Raw genomic sequence first — 25037 nt, 5'->3', positions numbered from 1 at the left:
ATTCCATGTGTGACAAAGTGCTGTTTGAGCTTGGTAATTATGGTGGTGCTGGTAACAGTGGTTAATTGATCGATTTCAAACCATTCTGAGTAAGAGTATACAAGAACCAGGTACTCCTTACCCCTCCATTCAAACACATCAGCAGCAGTGACAGACCAGGGAAGTTCTGGTAAGTCATGCGGATGCAGTGGCTCTTTAGGTTGGTGTACATGAAGGGCCGCACAAGGGCTGAACACAGAGACCTCCTTCTCTAGGTCATGAAACATGGTAGACCAATAGAGCAGTTCCCTGGCCCTGCACTTTGTGGCCTCCAAACCAGGGTGGCCTTGGTGCAGTTGCTTGGTGTAGTACTTTTGCAATGTGTAGGGTATAACAAATCTCTGACCTCACAAAACAATCCCATCTGATAGTGATAACTCATCTCGCCTGGCAAAGAATGGGTGTAAGACTTGGGGTATCTCCCTGGAAGACTGTGGCCAGCCTCACAGGATAACCCTAGAGAGGCGTTGACATAACTCATCTGCCAAAGATTCTGTACGCAGCTCCTCCATTTGGGCAGAGGACAGGAATTGCACAGTCATTACATCATAGTCATCATCAACTTGCAGTGGAGCAGAATGGGGTAGGAACACTCTGGAGAGGGCATCAGCCATGAACATTTCTTTGCAACGCTTGTAGACGGCGTCTAGGTGGTAACTCTGTAGTTTGAGCATCATCCTTTGAATACTGGAAGATGCATTGTGCAGGGGCTTTCGCAGGATGGTAATGAGCGGTTGGTGGTCAGTTTCGATGGCGACCGGCCGCCCATAGATGAAATCATGGAATGACCGCACGGCCGCCTCGATGTTTTGCCAGTGCGCATGCGCACGAGGGAGCCGGCTCCCTCGTGCGCATGCGTGAGACCCGCTACAACCGACAGCGCCGGTTGTAGCGGGTCTCTTTCCAAAGGGGGTGAGCTGTCGATGTTGATTGACAGCTCGCCCCATTTGGAAGGCGGGCCGGGGGGGTGGCAGCTCTCCGGGGCTTACGACAAGTGAGACCCTACCCTAGGGTCTCGTCGTAAGCCCCGATGGTCGCGATGGTCTCTGACCATCACCCGAGCGGTCGTTAGAGCTGTGGGTGTTAACCCACAGCCTAACGACCGCAACAGAGGCGGCCGGTCAGGATGCAAGTGGCCGCCCAGTTTCTGAGCGACCGCTTGCATCCTCCGACCGCCTCTGAATGAGGGCCACTGTGTCTATCAGATCCCTGGAATGAAAAGCAATTGGTCCATTGTTCTGGAGGCAAGCTGCACCCAGCCCGTGCTGTGAGGCATCAGCTGAGATCCCCACCGGTAAGCATACATTGAAGTATTGCAGAATAGGAGGGCTGGTGAGTATGCATTTAAGTTTTGACACCGCAGCCTGGTGCTGTTTCAACCAACACCACTCCATATCTTGGTGCAGAAGATGCTGCAGGGGTGCAGTGATCTCACTGTAAGTGGGGATGAATTTTGACAGGTAGTTAGTCATTCCTAAGAAGCGCTGGAGACTAAGTTTGTCCATAGGCAAAGGCATGTCCTGGATGGCTGCCGTTTTGTCAGGGTCGGGTTTAATACCATGGTTAGTGAGGAGGTGACCCACATATGGGACTTCAGCCACTCGAAGTCTCCACTTATCTGGGTTGAGCTTTAAGTTGATAGCACGTATTTTATCCAATACCTGGCGTAGACGCTCGTCATACTCTTGCATAGTACGGCCCCAGACGAGGATGTCGTCGACTATAATCTCACAGGGGTATCCATCAAACAGTTGTTCCATACACTGTTGAAACACTTCACTGCCAGTAGTCAATCCGTATGGCATGCGTAGAAAGATATATCTCCCAGCTGGTGTCATAAAAGCAGTGAGGAGTGACGATTCTTTGTCTAATGGGATTTGCCAAAACCCACATTTCGCATCTAACGTGCTGAAGACCTTGGCTTCTGGCATGTCAGCAATGACTTATTCTACTGTTCTCAATGGGTGGCGGGGTCTTAGCAACGCTTTATTGAGGTGTACAGGGTCTATGCAAATCCTGACAGACCCATCTTTTTTTATAGCAGCAACCATTGCAGATACCCACTGGGTCGCTTCTTCAATAGCGGCTATGGCACCAAGCGCAGTCATGCGCTCTAACTCAGCTATGACGTTATCCTTCACGGTGATTGGAACCCTCCGGGGTGCACACACTGTAGGGTTGACAGATTCATCTAAACGCATGTGGTATATGACGGGTAGTTTGCCGATGGTGTCGCATGTGAATAAATCCTTGAAGTCGAGTAACTCTGGGGTGTCTTGTTGTATCATGTGTACTTCAGGCCCCAAATGTATCAACCCAAGGCGCACACTGTCAGGCAATCTGAGCAATGGTCTAACATCACTATCTACTATGTGGAATAGCAACAGTGCACACGTATATTCGATGGTGGTGGGGCCCACAGTCTTGATAATATGACCCCCATATGCCACTAAGTTTACAGTGTCTGCGTGATCTATTGTTGCTTGCGGGCTGGTTTTGTGTAGCAGAGTTTTGGACATCATGTTGCATTTGGCACCAGTGTCAATTCTAATCTTCAATGTATTGCCACCCTTTTTATCACATAAGTTAGTGAAAATCTCTCCTTGGTTTGCAATTAGATCGACACTTTCACAATATACTGTCTCATCCGTATGCGCTGTTGACTCCGTGCCCACTTGGTTGACTTTATGCATCTGTCTGTCTACCTGTATTATTTGTGGTTCACTGTATGTCACGGTTTGTCTGGATCTGCAACACTTTGCAAAGTGGTTAAGCTTATTGCAGCGTTTGTTAAAGGCAGGACACATCTCCCGCGCAAATGCGTGGCGTCCCCCACAGTTGTAGCATGGTCTGTATTGCGTTTGTGTGCACTGTGCACTGCATATTTCAGCCTCCCTCTGTAACTCTTTTGTTCCCTGTTCTGATTTCTCGTGCAGCATGCAGATGTGAATGGCAGAGTTTAAGGTTAGATCCTTTTCTCGTAGTAAGTGTGCACGTACTGCGTCACTACGGGTACCACATACGATACCGTCTCTGATCAGCTCATCAGTTATTGCTCCAAAGTTACATTTGTTTGCCAATAGTTTTAGGGTGGACACGTATGACTGTATATTTTCCACAGTGTTCTGGTTTGTGGAGTTGAATGTGTGTCTGTCCATTATGACATTTTTTACAGGCATACAAATCTCATCAAACTTTGCAATTAATACATCTGGGTCTTCTTTGTTTTCCCCTTCTGCGTATGTGAATGTGTCTGCTTTAGTGACTGCCACTGCACCAGCCAGATTAAGTAATGTCTATGCTTGTACCTGCTTAGATTTTTCGGACAGTCCAGCCATGCGGTACACAGCCCATTCTCTCCTGAACTGCACCCATCTGTCAGCAATAGTTTCATCAAACACGAGGGGGTCGATGCGGCGGAGTCCTTGAGCCATGGTATCATGCTTCTGTCACCATGTAGATGTGTTGTTTATCAGATAAGACTCATGGACTCAGGAGTGCAGAATAACACGTTTACTTAGAACAACATCAGTAACTGAACTGAGCACAAACAGGAACTCCTTCCCAGCATGCATAGTCCCATGGAAAGTCTCATCCTGCTGGGTCCTAGCAGGATACATATCTACATCTATAATGAGTGCAGGGTGTGTGGTGTACACAGGCCCCTGCACTCATGCACAATACTTACCTCTCCATTGGCCCCACAGATATCACCTAGAACAAGGTGCAAGCTCCATGTTTACGAAGATCTGATCATGCACGCTACAGAAATCACCAAGAAAATGCCGCCCACGCAATTTTCATGGAGATCAGCACATGCTCAGTAGACTGCCCTCACCTCCCTTGGTCCGTCCCTGGTTACATTTATCTTAAATCATTGTATTTATAACCCAGCATGTTTAAACGAGTCCTACTGCCTTGGATACAGTTTTATTTAAAGGATGCTAAATTATATATTTTCTGTTGTATAAATATGCTGAATAAAATGCAAATACTACAATATCTGAGTACTTGGAGAAGTTATGGCTTAGCAAAATCATGTACTTGGGTATTCTACCATTTCATATAATAATTTGGGTAGAGGGAGCATTGTTTCTATATAGAAGATAGCAGACCTAGGGGGTGCTTCTCTACCTGCCCACCGTTACTCTGGTAGCAACTGTACCGCAGGACCTTTTCCTGGATCCCAGCAGCTTCCCAGACATGACTGTCAGTGGAGGAGAGAGGAACAAGAGGAGGTCTAAGGTGAGTTAACTACTAGGGAGGAAGGACAATGCAGAACATATAGATAGGGGGAGGAGCACAATGCAGAACATATAAACAAGGGGGGGGTCACAATACAGAACATACTGCATAGACAAGGGGGTCACAATACAGAATGTACAGTCAAAGGGGAAGTGCTGTAAAATACATAAAAACAAGGGATGAGCACAATACAGGACATGTAGATTGAAGTAGAAGTACAATACAGAACATATAGTCAAGGAGGGGGGGAGCACAATACAGAACATATAGACTAGGGATGAGCACAATACAGAATGTGTAGACTGGAGGGGAAGTACAATACAGAACATACAGTCAAGGAGAGGGTTCACAATACAGAACATATAGACTAGGGAGGAGCACAATACAGAATGTGTAGGCTGAGCTAGGAATACAATACAGAACATACAGACTAGGGAGGGGCACAATACAGAATGTGTAGGCTGGGCTAGGAATACAATACAGAACATACAGACTAGGGAGGGGCACAATACAGAATGTGTAGGCTGGGCAGGAGCACAAAACAGAAGATAGATATGGGAGGAGGTGCACAATACAGAACCTATAGATAGGTGGAGCAAGGGCCGTAACTAAGGGTGTTCATGCTGTGCTGCTGCATAGGGTGCAGGGCTCTGTGGGCGGCATTGATGCTGCCCCACGACACCTGCATGTGGCTTCCAAGGAGCCTGTAATGGCACCCTGCAGTCACTAGCGCTACAACAGAGCCGCCACAAGAATCCAAGAAACAGGCACCCTGCAGCCTGTGGAGCTGTCCGCAGTGTCTTTAGGAAGCTCTGGGCAATGCCCTACTTACCGGAGCTGAGAGGCCCATCCCCTATGTGTGGCATCATGACATCACGTGTTCATGAGGCGGGGACGGCACAGGGAGGCATAAAGCTCAGTTACACTGCTGGGGGGAAGCACACTATAAAACATATAGTCAAAGGGAGGTGTACAATGCAAAACTTACAGTATAGTTGTAAATGAAAATGCGGACGGATTCCGCGGATATCTGCAAACTGAACATACATCATAGAAGCGGCAGACTATGCATACAGTATGCTCACATACTAAGGGCTCAATCCAATTAACTTTCCCCCGCACACGAGGGTAACGAGTTGCCATTGCAATGGCTTGTACACACCATCAACAGCATTGGAATACACCCCCCCTCCCCATTGTGGCCCTACCTCACACCAGATTATTGGATTATTGTATGCAGCCCTGTGGGGCTGCAAATAAAAATTCACAAATCTGGCGGTACCGTAAGTGCGGCATATAGCCACACTAACTCGCACACTCATGTAAATCGCTGATATTGAGACCTTAGAATGAAGATGGAGCGCCCGAATTACCAACAAGTGCCAGATTAGAATTGATATCTGGTATTATAAATTTTTAATTGTTTTCTGTTTTTATTTCCATTGAGGAATTTGTAAACTAGTAGAAAGCAATAAAGTGAAATTATATATACTGTTTATAAATATGAATAATTGTACATTATCCAGCTACAAGTCATTTGTATTCAGCTTTCCCAGCACCATATCTATGTATCATATGCTAAGCCTTATTTTCATATTTTGAGTTACATTTATTTTAAGATATGTGCATGGCAAAATACTGTACAAGTATGCAGGCGCATCAATATATGCTGTAAGTGTATCTTGACGCAGCCAAAGAAAAGATGCCAGTCATCATCATTGACTTGATATATAGTATATATTCAAAACATATGTATTATACAGTATGTTATGGATGTGCAGTGAAACCTTTATAATTCGCTTCTGGTGTTTTAATGGAATGATCCCAGTTATTATCAGTAATCTGATGTTTCCAGGGTTTGCATTTTGTATTTTGCATTATGGATAGTGCCTTAGTTCTGCAGCTAATGGACATCAGATGTCCAGTTTGAGTGTTCTAAAAACCATTGTTCTTGTGGCTACTATACGATGTTGAGCACATATCTTTGGTTTTCACTCCATTAATGCTCTTTGTGAACAACTAATCTGTTCTCAATAAGTTCCCTTGACTATTGAGCCAACCATTGCTGCTTTCATTTGTATTCCAGTTTTCCATGCTTTAAATAATTGAACAACTACTCAGTTATAAAAGCAATATGAGAAAATTATACTTTTAATGTTTTAGCTTGTGGTGGAAGAGTGTCCGGCAATTAAATTCAATTTAGCTTTGTACCATTGCTAATTGAACACAGCTGGGCTTCAGCAGCTTAGAAGCTTTCATTGCTAGTTGTGTGCTTCCTGCAAAACCTTTCTTCTATTAAGTGAGGATATGAGAGTTTCTGATGTCTGCCAGAGAACCCAAAGTAAGGCCGGTTACACATTAGAATGATATCGGCACGATTTGCCGTATCAGAACGACAAATCCTGCATTTCGTCTAATATGTATACACAATTGCGCACTCCCGTGGACAACATAAAAGATTGTTTGATTGACCGTGCTACATTGTCAATAAAACAATATCATGTGTGCAGCTGTGCATTTTACTGAAGGTAAAACGTATACGTATCGTTCCGTTGTTCATTAAATCGTATAGTGTGTACGGCCAATCTGTGATAGTCCGGGACAACGGGAAAATGCAACAACCATCTGGACAATTGCCTGTCATTCTAATGTGTACCTACACTAAAAGTTACTATGATTTTTAAGCATGCCAAAGTACTCTAATTAGTGAGCTATACATTATACTGATCCAATAATCACCACTTACTTTATCACTGAACATTGCTTGGCTCAACAAACTCATTATTTGAGACCAGATCAATGTTATATCATGTGTATATTTAGTGACTACAAGCTGTTACGCATAATTAATACAAAATCATGTGAAAAAAAATAAACATGTCTAAAGGATGTATGTATATACATACATACATACACGGATGCAGTTTCCTGGCCTCGCAAGCTGGCCAGCCTGAGTAAGCTGAAACTTACCACCATTGCAACCATTGGTCACTCCTGCTGAATTTGCATGTTTGCAAGGACGGAATTGCAAAGCAGCTTGGGAGATATGCAGTAATACAGTGTCACCTTTCACATGGTGGCTGTTGTACTTCCAGCTGTTGCCACCTCTAAATGTGAGCACCATCTTCTCTTTCTAAGGGAGATGTATCAATTCTTTCAAAAAGTAAAGTGGAAAAGTTGCTCATATTGTAGCAACAGATCAGCTTTTAGTTATCATTTATCTAGCACAGTCTATAAAATGACATATGCTGATTGGTTACTATGGGCAACTTCTCCACTTCATTTCTCACAAAGGTTTGATACACTTCCCCCTATTGTTATTTTTTTCACCTTTATTTCCTTCTTATTTCTCCACATCTTTCCTTTTTCTGGATTTTGGCTTTATAACATTGGAAAACCACAAGTACCAGCATGCTGGGCATTAAGGGCCCGCTGGCACGTGTAGTTCACGTGTAAAGAAATGTGCAAAAACACAAGACACACACACACAGTGAAAATAAAGATTTATTACATCCATACATGCACACTCACACATACTCACCTGTTCCCAAATGTTCCCGTCCCCTTCTCAACGTAAAGTATCCAATGGAAGTACCTGTTAATAAAGATCCAATACTCACCTGTTGTCCTACGATGTTCTCCGCAGTAATTGAAATAGGGCCCCGGACACACTGTATCAACACGCTACAGCATGTTGTTACAATACCCCGGCTACCCCCCCCCCTCCCCTGGGTCCCGGTCGCAGCTAACGCCCACTTCCTTCCCCCAATTCCCACCGACACTACGCCCGCACTGGCCACCCAGTGCTGGTTGTGCTTAATACAGAGAACCCCTATGTCATGTATCCCCTGTATATAGCACAACCAGTACTGGGTCTGCAAAGCCCAGTGCTGGTTGTTCCTTGGGGGGGTGGCACGCCATTTATTTTTTTTTAATTTTCATTTTAACACTTTCATATTTGTAAACACAGCAGCACAGACGGATCTCACTGATCCGTCCATGCATCTGTGTTTATTTTTATCACACACAGATGCAGGCATCACGAAAATCTCTGATCCGAGCCTGCATCTGTCTGCCTCCGCCGACCGCACCGCCAGTGCCTGCTAGCCCAGGGTCGGTGCAAGGTTTCTCGGCACCCTAGGCAGAATTTTGACCTACACCCCCACCCCTCCCCGACACACACACATATACCAACACAAACTTACCAGCCTTTCAGGTGAAAATGTGGAGGTAGCCTCTTAGAAGCTCCACAGCCACCATCTGCTTTTCCAGTGCCTCATATGAGATCTGCAATGAGATAGCTGTAATGGAACCAAGTAAATGTGGCTGAGGAGTAGAAGAAATGTCTAGTATTGTGGTGGATGCATTAACTCACTCACAGCTATGGTTCCAGCTTTATCACCTTCGCTCAACGTGAGCTATCCAGCCCTCTTCTGTCAGCTACTGCCTGCGGCAGGCATGCATTCTGATGACAGCTGGCCACTCAGCTGACACTCCGCTCAGCTGGCCTCAGGTATCGGAAGCTGGTCAGACACACACCGCAGCCTTCCACTTCCAACTGAGTTGCTGCTCCCAGGCACACTGAGCGGACACCTGGCAGCTAGCTCTGATGGCTGATAGGCGCCGCTGATGACATACTTGGGCTCCGTCGCCTGAGATGCCCACCGCACCGCTGACGATCTGCTACTGATCAGCACTGCGCTGGCCGCCGGAGAGAACTGGAAGCAATTTCTGGTAGGCGGAACCGCAGACTGGTGCTAGCGCAAGCACTCTCCCCTTTCCTATTTGATTCAGTGCACCCTCCGGCGCCCTTAGGAAGCTGCCTAATGGTAGCGTCAACCGTGCGCTAACCCCTCCTGGATCCCGGCCGCAGCAGACACCCACTTCCCCCAAGTCCCACCTCTGCTACCGCCCGCACTGGCCAGCCATCTTTGTACGCCAAAGTGTACAAAGATGAAGCTTCCTATCAAACAAATTGAAGCTTCCTATCTGTATAATGGCGCATTTGTGAAGTAGTAGTTTAAAAACTGTAACTTTCTAATTTACCTGAACCCCAAAAGCACCTACCCTGGAACAATAGCTACCTAATAAGACAAACCCCAAGTCTAATTTCACCCTGTACCCTGACTTATGCCTTCCCAAAAATCCCCCATACAGAACAGCAGAAAAATGTTCCTAATTGAGAGTGTCAGAAAAAAAACTTGAGAGTTGGAACTTTAGATTACTCCCAAATCCTAATTTTTTATGTTTTTGCTCTGATTTGGCATGCAGCACCAAGCTACAGTTCTACCCGTCCATACAAAATTTCAGCTTGGTACCTCCTATAGCTTTTGAGGTGTAGCCCCTTAAACACCATGCCCCCCCTCGGGAGTTCTCTATGGGAGAATTCCATTTGATTTGAGGGGACCCCTACCTCGTTTGTCAACCAGGACTGGCTCTGATTAGCCTGGTGCTGGTTGTGCTTAATAAATGGGACCCCTACATCATTTGTCCCCTGTATTTAGCACAAACAGCACTGGGGCTCCAAAGCTGGTGCTGGTTGTGCTGTGGGGGCACGTCATTTTTTTTTTATATTACACATTCAATGTTTAACAGATGCATAGATGGATCTCACTGATACGTCCATGCATCTGTGTCTTATTGATTTGATTTCCTCAGGTGCATGCCCAAAGCCAGTGAGGCCCTCTGTCGCCCGCTGATGCTCCTGTGCACGACCCTGTTGCTGCCACTGCCCTACACACCTGCAGCCTGCCCCCACAGCCATCTCTCCCTCTGCACCCCCAAAACACCTCCTGTTTGCTGTCCGCTCCTCCACCCGTGCTAGTGTACATATTTGTTCTACTTCTGCCCTGCAGGTGGCCCGGTTTGCTCCTCAAAACCCTGATGGTTAATAAATTATAAAAAAAAGCAATGAAATTCCATAGACAAAAAAACCTTACGGTTTCATGTGTCCCATTAAGGCTTCTTAGACATGATCTGAAATTTCACAAAACCTACTGAATTTGTGCCACTCAAACTTAAAAAAGCAATGAAATTCCAATCATTAAGGCTGACGCCTTCATGGACATGTTCCTTGCGCAATACAGATATGGTATGCCATCACACCCTGTGGTTAACTGCAGATTCAGCACTCTTGCAGAGTGAGATTGCGGTCACTCACAAAATGGTGGAGATGCTAATCCACAGAATTGTGTGCTCATTGGAATACACACATGCAGTCTATGCAACTGAGATCTGAGCAGAAGATAGAGCTGCACAGATGGTATAAGTGTGGAGTAGATGGGGAAGAGACAGAGTGGTGTGGATGGGGACAGATAGGCGTGAAGAGGGGGGGAAGATTAAGCAGCACTGATGGGAAGGAGCCAAAGTGATGCAGATGCGTGGAAAACAGTGGTGCGGATGGGGGGGGGGGCAAAGTGATGCAGATGGGTGGAGAACAGTGGTGCGGATACAGGGGAGACAGTGGCACGGTTTGGGAGAACAGAGCAATGTGGATGGGGGTACAGAGTGGAATGGATGCGGGAAGACAGAGCAGTTCTGATGGGTAAAGACAGATTGGTACGGATGAGGGAATACAGACTAGCACAATGGGAGAACATACATCAGTAGAGATTGGGGAAGACAGATTGGTGCGGATGGGGGGAAGACAGAGTGGCACAGATGAGGGGAAGACAGAGTGGTGTGGCTGGGGGGAAGGTGGTGGTGCAGATTGAAGGAAACAGAGTGGCACAGATGCAGGAAGACAGGGCAGCACAGATGGAGAAAGACAGATTGGTGCGGATGAGGGAATAAAGAACTAGCACAGTTAGGAGACCACACAGCTGTTGGGATTAGGGAAGTTATAGCAGCATCCAGGTGAAGATAGTGTACATGCACAGAGTATGATAGAAATTAGGGAACTGAGAGGTCTATTTACTAAGCAGTGTTAGGAGACAAAGTGAAAGGAGATAAGGTACCAGCCAATCAGCTCCCAACTGTCATTTTTCAAACAGCCTGTGACATGGCAGTTAGGAGCTGCTTGGCTGGCACCTTATCTCATTTCACTTTGTCTCCTAACACTGCTTAGTAAATAGACCCCTATATGTGTATTCTGAATGAGATGGATGTATGGAGTAAGAAGGATGTTGGAACCCAGTGTGATTGTTGTGGTGAATGAATGGGAAGATTGTGGGCACTGAGTGGGATGTGTGTGCCACATAACTGCTCAGACCTTAGTTGCATAGACTACATGTGTGTATTCCAATGAGCACACAATGCTGTGAACTAGCAGCTCCACCATTTTGCCAGTGACAGCAATCTCACTCTGCGAGAGTGCTGAATCTGCAGTTAACCACAGGGTGTGATGGCATACCATATCTGTATTGCGCAAGGAACACGTCCATTAAGGAGTCTGCCTTAATGATCAGAATTTCATTGCTTTTTTAAGTTTGAGAGGCACAAATTCAGTAGGTTTTGTGAAAATTCAGATCATGTCTAAAAGGTGCCCATCCACTATATGTTTAAGTCGTGTGATTGAACGATAACGATCGCTCAATCGTTTTCAAATTGTTTGTAAATTGTTTGCAAAAATGTCTAAAACGACCAGCGATGCGCAAGCCCGCTGGTCGTTTAGACATCTATCATTGTGCAAACATGCTGGACAACCTGACGATAACATCAAGTTGAGCATGTTTGCAGATGATTGATGAGCCTGCGCTGAACGACTGCTCGTTCAGTGCAGGCTCGTCACAGACTGACAAACGACTGCATGATTACAATGTCGTAATGGTGTAGTCGTTTTCATATCTGCTAGTGGACGGGTACCTTAGGAAGCCATAATGGGAAATGCGAAATCATAAGGTTTTTTGTCTATGAAATATTACAATATATCCAATACCTAAAGAGGTTACTGACTTTCTTAACAGTTTGATCTAATGTCTAAAAAACCTGACTCTTTATTACAATATGCAAGTGTCTTGTATGTCTATCATCTATTGATGTTTTACCAATTGAATAGAGCATATTTTAAGTATTCATAAAATCAGATTTACCGGCAATCTCGCAGCTATGGCAGTTGCCAAATGTGCTTATGTGATTAAGGAACATATTTGTTTTAATGCCCTCAATATTAAAGAGTAAGAAATCTTGATTCACCTGAAAGTGTTATTACTGAGTTGCCGAGACAGGGGCTCTGATAGAAGCCCATCCCCTTGATCAGTAAGAAGTAAAGTGATCTCATATGGCATCAGTACTGCGCCAACCTCCATCGGAGCATGTGTAAGCAGGCAGCACTAGGGAGAGATCCTATGGATTATGCAGGTATCTATGGCCTCAATTCCCCATTCTGCCACTCTGACCCGATCTGCGATTTGTCATGGGTGTGTGGCTCGCCGAGTATCAAGTTCCTCATTTCTATAGTCATGACCACCATGAAATTAAAGCTGGCAGAAACAGCAAATTGATTGTCACTTAATACTAATGGTGCTTTCAATTAATTTGAGTATAAACTCTACATGATCATGTGAAATTAGTAAAAGAAATGCAGCTTATGTATCTTAATGTCTAAGAAATAGGGACATAACCACATAATTTTAAATACATACAATTATAAACGTAGTTTATATATATCACTAACCATATTGCCTTTCTAATTAATACAGACCTATTGATATTTCCTTATAGAATGCCATATATAAAATATGAAAAATAATCCATAAATATAAATAGAAAAAGTTCCTTAAAATTATACAAATGTGAAAAAATCTACACAATAAAATATATAACTATATACATGTATGACCTACATGTATAAATCCATGTACAAACAGGTATAATTATTTGCAAAAAAACAGAATACATATATAAATATAAAATTGTAATTGCATTTAATGCACAAAATATATGATAAAGAACTGTTAAGGCAAGGCAAAGGTGTTTTTTTTTTTAGGCCGTGCCTCATTTAAATCATAGGGATTAGCATTTTATAACTTGCTTTTATGTCTGATAGTTATTACAGGAGATAACAATAATAATATTTCTCAGCCCTGCTAAAATAAAAAAAAACATGTTGAAGTTTACTAACAATAGTTACTAGAAGACCAAAACTTAAATGTAAAAAAAAACACCAGCTAAAATATAATGTAAAAACATTACATACATACATATTAATTGAACCTTCCTCTGTAGTAGAAAAAAATATATTCCACTGAAAACTTGTAGTGTTCTGATATGAATCTCTCCTTGTACATTACATGTTCCATTCCTATACTGTATCTATCTCTAGTACTGTAATGATCTGAACTATTCAAAACCTTGGGACGTAAGTAGTTGTATGTACATAGAAATAGAGATTGAATTCTGCCTGCCTTCTCTTTTATTGATGTTTTAGGGTAACACATTTTTCAGAAAGCTAGTAAAAATATTTCTTACTGGTGTTTGACTGACAGAGATGACAGTTGGACACACAACTGTCTTTAACACATAAATGTGACAATAATCCAAAGTAATGCTGTTAATCAGTATAAAACCCTTGTTGAAGAGCATAGTCTTACCTTCCACTTGAGGAAACAGTTACAAACAGCATGTCTTCATATGAGGATTTAGCAAATTGGCCAGTAAATTAATGAACCTGCTCTGAAAAGTTGAAAGGCCAGATATGTTGAAACAAGCTGGGAGTTGACTCAGTGCATTTTACCCTCTTGCAGTTTTGGACTGAAGGCTCCTGACAACTGCAGATATACATGGCGGTTAACCCACGCACTTCAAGTCAGCTGCATCCAATGGATATTTTTCTTTTGCTGAGAGCTTGATTTCTACCTGCTTGTACTACAAAAAGTCACAGTTGTTTTATAAGATAACATCTGAATTTTCTGTCCAATAAATATTCTTGCTAGTGGTCGTGTTTACAGTACAGTACCTGATTTAAGTATTACAGTAACTCCTAATTGCAAATCTCCATCAATACAGATATGAAATGTACAGTAAGTGGACAACTATAGATTTTATGCCATGTACTGCTTTTAATATTAATAATGTACACAGTTATATCATTACATTAGATGATGTCTTAAAAAATGAGCATGTCTGTAATGCACGCAGGTTATTGTTCATTTGTTTTTTGCTACTCAAGTTTAGCAGCTATGTATTGGGTATATTATCATTGTCCTTTAGTTATACAGCACTTACATATTATGTAGCATAAGATTACTTTAAGGGTGCTTCTAGGCTCTCATTAGTCCCGGGATCTGGGCCAACAGTCTAGCCACATTCATAGTTGCTTTTGTCATACGTACAGAATAAAGTTATATGCAGTACTAATAAAGAGGACTATTTGTGTTTAATAAAACTATAAGTAAATAAAATGAAATTACTACTGATTCATTTGACAGTTGGTTGTTCTTAAGATTACATATACATAGAAATGACAGAATATAGCAGTCTTCATATAATCCTGGAAACACAGAGGACATTTCTGAACATATAGAAGCATAAAGAGACTGAATAAATAAACCAATCAGTTTGACTGGTCTCTCACAAATGGAAGTTGTAGCTTTGAATGGGATGTAGTCGGTATCCCGGCATTCAGAATCCTGGCAGTGGGATCCAGACGGGTCAGAATGCTGAAAACTTGTAATGGTAAGTATGATAGTTAGAGTTGCGCTGGGAGGGGGGTGGGTGGTGGTTAGTGTTAGGCTGCGGGAGGAGAGGGTTATCATTCACTTATCATTTGTTGGCTTCTGATAGTACAGTCGGATATTTGCCACCATCAAATGGAAATAATTTGATGGTGTTCCGATGGTTGTTTGTTTTTTCCTGATAGCTATGCCTCCCCTGGCACCTTCCTGGCTACTGTATCTGCATCAGGGCATATTTATGGGTTCATTGAAGGCTGTCTCTCATTCTCTGTCTGGCTCAGATGTGACCCTGCTCAGTCCCTGACTCTTTCCCCTCTCTGACTGCTTCTAAGCAACAGGGCAAATTGCTATCTCTGATTGGCTCTCACTATCAGAACGCAGCGGTCTGCCCTGTAGCAGCAGCAGTCAGTCATTCACACAGCACCCCAGTTTTTTCTGTGACTTGCTTCATTCCAGTCCTCAGTTTCAGATGCTTTCTTGCTGTTTCTGCACACTGACCAGCTCCTGTATAGTAGCTAGGTGCAAGATTTTTTTCTGTTACTAGCTTCACTTAAATCGTCACAGCTCTGCTCCCTTTTGTCACAGATGAATGGTTCAAATGTATAAACCTTCCTCGATCAATGATTTATAGAATAGTAAAAAACCCATTGAAATCTGTCCAATGGTTCAAGAGATTAGCCCAAATGAAAAGACAGACCCCTAAACTGCGAACTTTGTTTTATATATACGAGAGAGAAGAGATGTGTACATTTGCATAATGTAGTGTAATTATGTACTCACACAATACAATGCATGTTAATATTGTGTAAGTATGCTATTATGGATGGAATCAAACAATCACAGCACATTAAGTTTTTCTTGGGGGAAGGGGGATTCCATGTGTGTTAGTCAAACCTGTGTATTAGTAATAGACCACTTGAAAGAAAGAAAGAAATAATTTTACCTCTTTCCTTATATAGAAACTCATCTCTTTAGCTTATTTATGACTCCTTTCCAGGGCATTTAATTTTTTTTTTAAATGAATGGTTTTCTTGAATTCAAGAAAGCATGACCTGTCCGACACAAGCAGGTACTGGAAGTTGGAAGGTTTCAATTACAGTTACATTAGCGATGAATAAAATTTACAATAATGCCAGTCCCACATGTGACATACATCCAGAGCTGACAAGCATTATATCCCCTAATGTTCTATGTCGTGGAGTGTTATTCATGTGTATGACTTCTGGCAGGAGAGAGGTGATTTGGACCTAATAAGACCAAGATCATCTCTTCCACAGGTCCCTTTATACTATAGTCAGGGCATGTGTTCTCTATGTTGCATATGACACACAATTTGCTTGAGTAGAAATAGTATTTTACTTCAAATCAGTGGCATCAACCACGTGGTGGATGCAGCAAGAACTCCCGTCTCTATGGTAAATGTATCTTCTTGTATACTTACTGCAGTGCTGAATGTACAGTACACACATTCATGCAGCTACAGTAACTTCACTGCAGGTAAAATGTTTTTCTTTTTTATAGTGAATTGTTCTTTTACTCTTTTAAATATACTTTTAATCTTGATCCTATTAGATAAGACTGTGTGAATAGGCAATACTTAAAGACCCTTGTTCTGTATGAGAACAATTTAACTATAAAAAAGCATGTGTTTTGGGTATATTGTAGCAGTTTTTCTTTGCTTTGTTCGCCAATCAAATATTTTGAACCCCCCTGTAGAAATCCTGCGTTTGCCGCTGTATATGGCAAGTAGGTAGGGTAGACTGTGTGGAATCATGGAATCATGCTCTTCAGCAGACGATTACTTCAGTATTGCTTGCATTAGTTACTTGCACCAATGTGTATATACTGAATATTCCGTCTCTACTGATGCATTTTCCTGCTGCTTAACTATAAATTGTCCTAATATTTATTCTTCTGGACTGCATTTTGGCATATCAATTACTTGTCAACCTTTTAAAGTAATTTCAAGGGACACTTTGCTGGTGTGCTGACGCATCTAAGATCTTCACATACAGTAAATGATTATAACTAATTAAGCTAACATAATTATAACATGTAATGAGAATTGCATCCTAAATGCAGAATAAGAGGGATTATAATGCAAAGCTGGTAGATGTGTAAAAACAAGGACACTTTCAGGGACAAACATTTCCAAGGACAAATACATAGATATGAAGAGATAAACAGCGCTAATAACATTTATATAATACTTATGCCAATGGAATGGATTGTGTGTATAAAAGTATTTAATAAGAACAAATACAAATAATATTATAAATGTGTATATGCACGCAGTTATCTGAGCCTTTTTTTTACATCAATAAAAATAAATTAGGCAAATAACATCATATGCATGAATACATTTAAAAAAAGCTGGTAAAAAATGAGTTGATATTAAGCATCTGGAACATTTGGGGTGTAGTGTACAAAACACCTGTTCCTATTATAGCCTGTTAAGGAATGGAGTCTGTTGGCTGGTGTCACATGAACAGTATCAGACAGTCTCATATAATTACCACTTTGGTCCAGGGATGTAGGGTTCTTTAACAGAGAGGGTCCTGCATGTTGTTAGTCCCTTTGCAAAGCATAGACCTTTGTGGTTAGAGCTGCTGAAGATATGGTGACAGTTAAGCTGGCCACACATCTAAAGATTATCTGTCCAACCAGCCAACTAGTTGATTGGTTGGAATGAAAATCTGGTAATGTATGGGAGTAAATGATAATCTGCAATTTGCTCCTAAATGACAGAAAATGGACAAAAACTGTTGTTTGAACAAATTGTTTAGATCGAACATTTAACAAACTTGTCTGACAGCCATTTTCATCTGTTTTCTGGCATTTAGGTGCAAATTGCTGATCATCAGTTACTCCCATACGTTACCAGATTTTCATTCCAACCAATCAACTAGTTGGCTGGTTGGATATAAGTTGGTCTAGTGTGTGGCCAGCTTTACAGTTAGCCGCAATAAGCCCAGAAAATTAAAAAAGGATCCAGGGCTTGGTCCAGGTGTTCGGAAATGCTGATAAGAGTCCCAGTGCAATAGAAAGTCCAGTACAGAATACTACTGACGCATTTCCCTGTGTGTCCTACAGCTTTATCAAAGGATAATGGTCTGTACTACCAAAGGGTTTATATACCCTAACTAATATGGCTTCCAATCAACACACCTGTGCAGCACAATCCATTCCATTTAACAAAAATTATCTAAATAGATGTAGAATACATAAAATAACAAAGCCAATTGCCAACAGAAAGCAAACCTGTATAATCTTAGATGTATACAAGAAAAGAGGGGGGTTTCCGCACAGAACCTAAATAAATTACCTAATTATTTGTTTATTTGTAAACCAACCATCCTACATTTAGATATAGATTGTGTCATATTGTTGGTGGTGCTCCCAAAGCCCAGTTTAATGCATACGTTAAACAGGAAGAGCGTAAAGAAGGGCTTGTTGCTGGGGCACTCTTTGTGAATAGTCATATATATATATATATATATATATATATGTTTAAAATGTAACCTTTATTATGTATCAATAAAGGTTAAATTTTAAATATATGAATATTCACAAAGAGTGCCCTAGCAACATGCCCTTCTTTTCTCTCTTCCTGTTTAACGTAGTCTTAGATGTATACATGTACAGCAATCATAAATTTAACAGAAAATTATTTTATTTTACCTTGTAGTGTGATACCCCTAGAGTGTATTTATATATGTTAACCCCTTCCCCGGGGAACGTTGGCTGAGGCCACCCATACAGGACTTGTGGGCACGCAGCCAAAGACAGGACACTGCAGCTGCAGCGTAGGGGAAACCTTTCCCATACAGAGATATAGGTGGTCAATGAGGAGAAGCGGTGCGTGCGGCGGGCGGGAAGGGGCCCGCACACGACCACTAATGATAAAAGGTCCAGTAATGGACCGTTGCAGAGGAGTGTGCCGGAGGCGGTTTTTGAAGAAAGGAGATATCCACGCTGTGTCTCTCCTACCTCAGGGGGAGAACGGGGATTCCGGCCGGCACGGCAATGGCTTGGAGGCACAGCCCAGAGTGCTAGAGGGGACCAGAGGGAGTCCTGAGGCAGCGGTGAGCGACACAGGGTCTGCGCACTCACCTAGGAGTCCTGAGGAGACCGTTGGCAAGAGCCGCTGGGAGAGAGCGGTAGCGGAAGCAGGAGATGGACCTGCGCAGGGGCTTACGTGAGGGACGGCAAAGTTGAGCATGAGGTGATTGCTGGCCCCTGGAGGTGGCAGGCGGGCGGCAGCCTATCCGGATACGGTGTGTTCTGGCCGGGAGTGATGTCGGAGGCCGGCAGAGAGGCAGTGCAAGGCGGACTTCTCCTCTGGAGGAGGGCTAGGGGCGGCATCCAGGTCCGGAGGCAGGAGCAGTGATAACGGAACTGGCCCTAAGCAAAGAGACTGTCCTTTCGCTTGACTACTGGACAGGTCTGTAAATAAACTCACATCATCCATCGTTACTACAGTACATCCATCAGCTAAATCGCTGCCTCTTCAAGATATTTAGTGACTCTTGCAGCATTGTATTAGTTATAGTCAGGTGACTTATTGCAGTACGCAGCTAACAGTTATCATGCTCAGAAGTTACCCTCACTAAGGGGGAGATTTAATAAAAGCTTGGAGAGAGATAAAATTGGAGATAAATAGCACCAACCAATCAGCTCCTAACTATCACTTTACAGGCTGTGTTTGAAAAATGACAGTTAGGCACTGATTGGTCGGTGCTATTTATCTCCAATTTTATCTCTGTCCTAGCTTTATTAAATCTCCCCCATAATGCTCTATTTATTAACATTATTTTTACTAAAATAAAGTGAAAAAGGGTGTTTTCACACCCTTTTCACATTATTTTAGTATCACCTATAGTTACTAAAGGGCAATTGGAGTAAAATTCGTAAAACTCTACTCCAACCCCTAAGTATCACTTATTTTTAGCAAGCAGATCGCATTTCCCATAATTGTAATGTGAAATGTGATCTGACCAAAGTTACTAAAAATAAATAGTAAAAAAATACCGGGGGAAGCCCTGTGATAATAACGCCACCTGGAGGTGACGTTATCCAGGGTCTCCCCCGGTTACCGGACTCCTGCTTCGCTCTGACGGGGAGAGCAGAGCCCGGAGCCAGCCCCAGTGATCAGCTGTGTGGTCTAAACAGACCACACGCTGATTCACTGTAAAAAAAGTAAAAAAAAACAAGTAAAAAAAACAAAACTTACGGACTCCAGGGACCGGTGATGTCCTCCCTCCGGTCAGCTGGTTTCCCATGGTGCACTGGGGCCCGGTCGTCACCTGACAGGGTCCAAGTGCAGTATGCGATGTCACCTGACCGGCCCGATAACTGCAGGTAAGTGTAATTAAGGGAGAGGGGGGGCCCGGGGGGGCCACGATCACAGGGGGTGGGGCTTAGTGATGGGGCGGGCTTAGCACCGGGGGGAGTAGCAGTGGCGGTCGGTCGGCACGTGCGCGGGGCACTTGTCACGGTATTTTTTGCGAAGATACTGTGATAAGGCTCCGGAGGGGATTCGCAGGGACAGAGATTTATCACAAGCTATGTCCCTGCAAGTGATTTGTAGTAAATCCCTGTGATATTGCCTGAATTCGCAATGTGAATTTACTCGGTAATATCACACTACAATCTGCATTACCTATGCGGACTGTAGTAAATAGAGCCCATAGTCACAGACTGCTGTTAACCCATTGCAAGTATAGAAAGCACCCAAGTTCTGGATTAGCAAAACCTTTATAAAAAACAACACTACTACTGATGTAGTTTACAACTTACCTATCCCATTGACACTGACACAGAACTCATTTTACCAGAGCAGCTAAATAGCTGTAAGGCAAAGAGTGATAGGGACATTACAGCTGTGATTAACAAATTGGCATTCCATGTAATATTGAAAAGACCTTTTGTTGCTAGTTTCAATCTCAGCTTAAGCTTGCTTTGGCTATGTAGCCAATTAAAGGATACATCTGTTTAAGAAAGAGACTAGTGTTCTTGGAAAACCATACTTTCTGCAGTCACCATCTTAAATAGACACCAAACAGTTAAGGCTCAACAAGTTGACTCTTCACCTCTTCTCTATAAGGAATTAAGGAACAACTTCAGTAAGTGCACCACCGTTAGATAATGCACCGACCCGGTGCAATAGACTGATATATGCATGCATATAGTGTAGGTTTTAAGATATTCAGGGAAATTGACTTCCGTTAAAAGACTGGGAGTAGGTTAAGCTATTATACATAATAGGTAGAGCTTGTTTAACCACTTACTATGCCAAGGTAGTATAAGCTTGTTTGTGTTTTATTGACTAACTGATTATTTCACAGTCCATTGAAGGGCTTCGGCTGATGCAGAGATCCAGTTCAGTAAAATTATTTAAGGATCCGAGTGTAACTTACTACCCTAAGATGTAAGAATTGTATTGTATCTCCAGATATTGAATTGTAAATGTTGGCACCAGACAATGCTTATTTTGGTGATTGTTATCCTTGAATAAACTCACACTGTTGATTGGAGTAAGTTGTGAACTTACTTGCCTTTACCTACCTCTCAACCTCTCTGAAGCAATCACGAGAATCAAGAGCCAGTACAGACCTGGTAAGAGATCGCAATATTACAGTACACCCTGGTGGGGTGTCACAGTAGTACTAAATGGGCATCCAGTTCACTTCCTGGTTGAAAATAAACAGAATGTCACATGATTGAAATGATGCAATAACATCTGTTTCTAACTGGTAAGGGAGGATACTCCCCTTAGTTTCGTCACCAGACACAGAAGTAATGTTTCTGGCTGCATAACCAGCAATGTGCATCACAAGTCATGTGATCACTCTCTCCGGACTTGACGTGCAGTGTCTGTATGCATGAAGCAAAGCCCACCGGGATATCCTCCCACGAATCCCGTCTCTGTGCATTGTCAGTCACATGACCACGCTAGCAGGACTACATCTCGGAGGCACCTGGAAACAGAATCCCATAGGTCCGAGCGCCACGCAACATTGATCACATGACCGCGCCAGCTGGACTGTATCTCAGGGGCACTCGGGAACTGTATCCTATAAATCCGACTGGCGCGCGTCATATAATCACATGATCGCACCCACTGGGATAATCTCAAACAAACCAATACCGTGGATATATCAATATATTGTGAATTATCCTAATGATAAAGTGATATAAACATTTTGACACAGATCATATGTTAAGGTGGGTACACATGATACGATATCTATGAACGGTAACAATATCGTTCAATGATATATCGTTCATATCGTTCATTTTTTTTTTACAGTGAATGGCGCGTTCCCGCATGAATGATAACTATATCTATGATCGTCCGTACATGCAGGCCAACTTGCAGGATATTGTCAACTTTGCCTGTTCTGAGATGTGGCAGGATGACTTCACTGAAAAATATCTTTCAAGTCGTTGGTGGTACAGATCATACCGTCGGTATGCAGCTTTACTTTGTTTCCCCCGTGGTTTGTCCTGGTCCATAAGAATTCCGGAAGTGACATAGTACACCTCTCTGAAGTTATTCTTAGTGTACTAGTCACAAGGACAGCATGGACCAATCAAGTGCAACCATATTAAACAAACTTACATGGGGGCAATTAAAGTAAATCCATTAACATAGATACATATAATGTCCTCACTAACTCTACTGCTCCCTACATCTCAAACCTCATTTCCTTACATACTCCCTCCCGCTCACTTCGGTCTGCCAATGACTGTTACCTCTCCTCCACCCTGGTTACTTCATCTCATGCACGTATCCAAGATTTTGCTTGTGCAGCCCCCCTTCACTGGAATGAGCTCCCTCGCTCGATCAGGCTCTCCCCGACCCTGCAGAGCTTCAAACGTGCACTGATAACCCACCTGTTCACCAAAGCAGACCCTTCCACCACATAACCATGTTACCAGGTCGCTCTCCCTCCCGCCTCAGCCATCTCTACCTTGCTTACTTCCTGCACTCAGGTCCCCCTCTACATACTCATGCCTCATGTCATCTGTCTGTCTCCCCTTTCCCCTAGATTGTAAGCTCCTAGGAGCAGGGTCCTCCTCCCCACTGTCTCACAGCCTTCTTCTCTAGCACTTCTATGACAGCCTTCACCTTCCCAGCTGTATTGTGTATGGAGAATTGTGTTGCTAATTGTTACTTGTGCTCTGTTTATAAGTTGGTTACTGTATTGTAATGTAATGTTCTGTGTACCCTTTACTGTATGTACGGCGCTGTGGACCACTTGTGGCGCCTTATAAATAAAATGTAATAATAATAATAATAATAATGCATGGGGATGTGGATTGAAAGATCTACAGTAAAATGCGTAGACAATGTCTAGAAAGACACCAGATGTTAGATAGGCAATAGGTCGACAGGGACAAAAGGTCGACACACTAAATGTTGCCATGTAAGAAGGTTGACAGGAACAAATGGTCGACAGTGTCAAAAGGTCAACATGAAAATGGTCGACACATGTTTTTTTTTCTAACCCTAATCTTCACTCTAACTTTCCCCTTGGTGTCTAATCCTAACCCTCCCTCCTGGTGCCTAAACCTAACTATCAGGGTAGGTGCCTCACCCTAGCCATCCCTTCTAGTGCCTAACCCTCACACCTGGTGCCTAACCGTAACCATTGGGGTACGTGCCTAACCATTGGGATAAGTGCCTAACACTCCGTTAAGTGTCTAACCCTAAACCTAATCCAAAAAAATCATGTTGACCATTTTCATGGCGACTTTTGACCCTGTCGACCATTTGTACATGTCGACCTTCTTACATGTCGACCTTTTGTCCATGTCGACCTTTTGTCCCCGTCGACCTATTGCCTGTCTAACATCTGGTGTCTACCTAGACATTGTCTACCTTTTTACTGTAGATCTTTAGACCGTATCCCAATGCATGGAAATATCTCAGCATAAGAATAGTATATTACTTTACAGTATGGTGAGAATATTATATTAATTTTACATATATCTAAACCATAAATCTAAAGAATTTACTAAAATTAAATATCTCAATAACTGGAGAGATAGTGATATGTATCACATGAAAAAGAATAACTAAATATCAATAATCAAATTAATCTACAGATGGGGGAGGGAGGGGAAAAAAGTTAACTCACACATTTCATCACACTAAGATTAACTTCCTGGATATAACCCTGGAAATTAAAAATGGGAAAAATAATCACCTCCAATTATACTAAAGAAGTGGGTAATAATGCCTACTTAAACTTTAAGAGTGCCCACTATCCCCCCGGAAGAAAAACATCCCCAAGGGACAGTTTCTCCATTTAAGGAGAAGCTGTAGTGACCTTGATACATTTGACAATCAGGCCAGGGTTATGACGGACTCTTTAGTAGCACAGGGCAATCAAGACACATTATTACAAAAATCTCTAGAGGAAGTTAGATTCCTTGAAAGGGGCAGCCTTTTGCATGTGACTAAAAAAACTAAAATACATGGAAAAGAAGATATAAAGATATAGACCAAGACTTAGCATTTATTTCAACTTACAAAAATCAATGTCTGGATATTAAGAAAATTATTAACAAAAATTATGATATACTCAAACAAGATAACATTCTGAACACACAAATACCCCCTAAACCTAGATTTATTTTTAGAAATAATAAATCCTAAAAAACTATACTGGCTCCAAGCCATTTGAAAATCACATCATCAAAAGTATCTCAGAAAAAAGAACCATTATGGTTACAACCTAGACCGAAAGGCTCATATAAATGCGGGGGAACAAGATGTACCACATGCAAACATATGGACAGAAAAACCACACACGTCTTCAGAATTAAAGGCAAGAAACCATATGGAGTGAAAAACCTTGCTACTGTAACTCAACCTTTATTATTTACTGATTTGTAGCTGTGATTTACGCTATATAGGGAGAACAACTAGGATGCTTAAATTACGGTTCATGGAACACTGCAGGAATGTTCTTAACCACATAGACACATAGGGGCATATTCAATTGTGTGCGAGAATAGCAAAAAACCCGCACCTGCGAGGGTTTTCCTGCAGTGTGTGTGCTGTATGTAAGTGTGTATGAGTGAGTGAGTGTGTGCATGAGTGTGTGTGTGTGTGTGACGCCCAGAGCG

General features: G+C 42.6%; 1 protein-coding gene across 1 annotated transcript in view; it reads right to left on the bottom strand.

Annotated features, from left to right (window-relative positions):
• Positions 1 to 13955, bottom strand: part of CTXN3 (cortexin 3) — a 54540-nt gene extending 40585 nt beyond the window's left edge. The window contains exon 1 of the mRNA XM_088475168.1: positions 13815 to 13955. The gene's annotated coding sequence lies outside the window, so the exon portion shown is untranslated. The remainder of the gene's footprint in view (positions 1 to 13814) is intronic.
• Positions 13956 to 25037: the final 11082 nt, after the last annotated feature.

Source organism: Taudactylus pleione, unplaced genomic scaffold (assembly GCF_031769625.1).
Source record: "Taudactylus pleione unplaced genomic scaffold, aTauple2 ptg000162l, whole genome shotgun sequence".
NCBI classification, from domain to species: domain Eukaryota; kingdom Metazoa; phylum Chordata; class Amphibia; order Anura; family Myobatrachidae; genus Taudactylus; species Taudactylus pleione.
The sequence above is the reverse complement of the archived record's forward strand: the minus strand, read 5'-3'. Positions and strand labels throughout refer to the sequence as shown.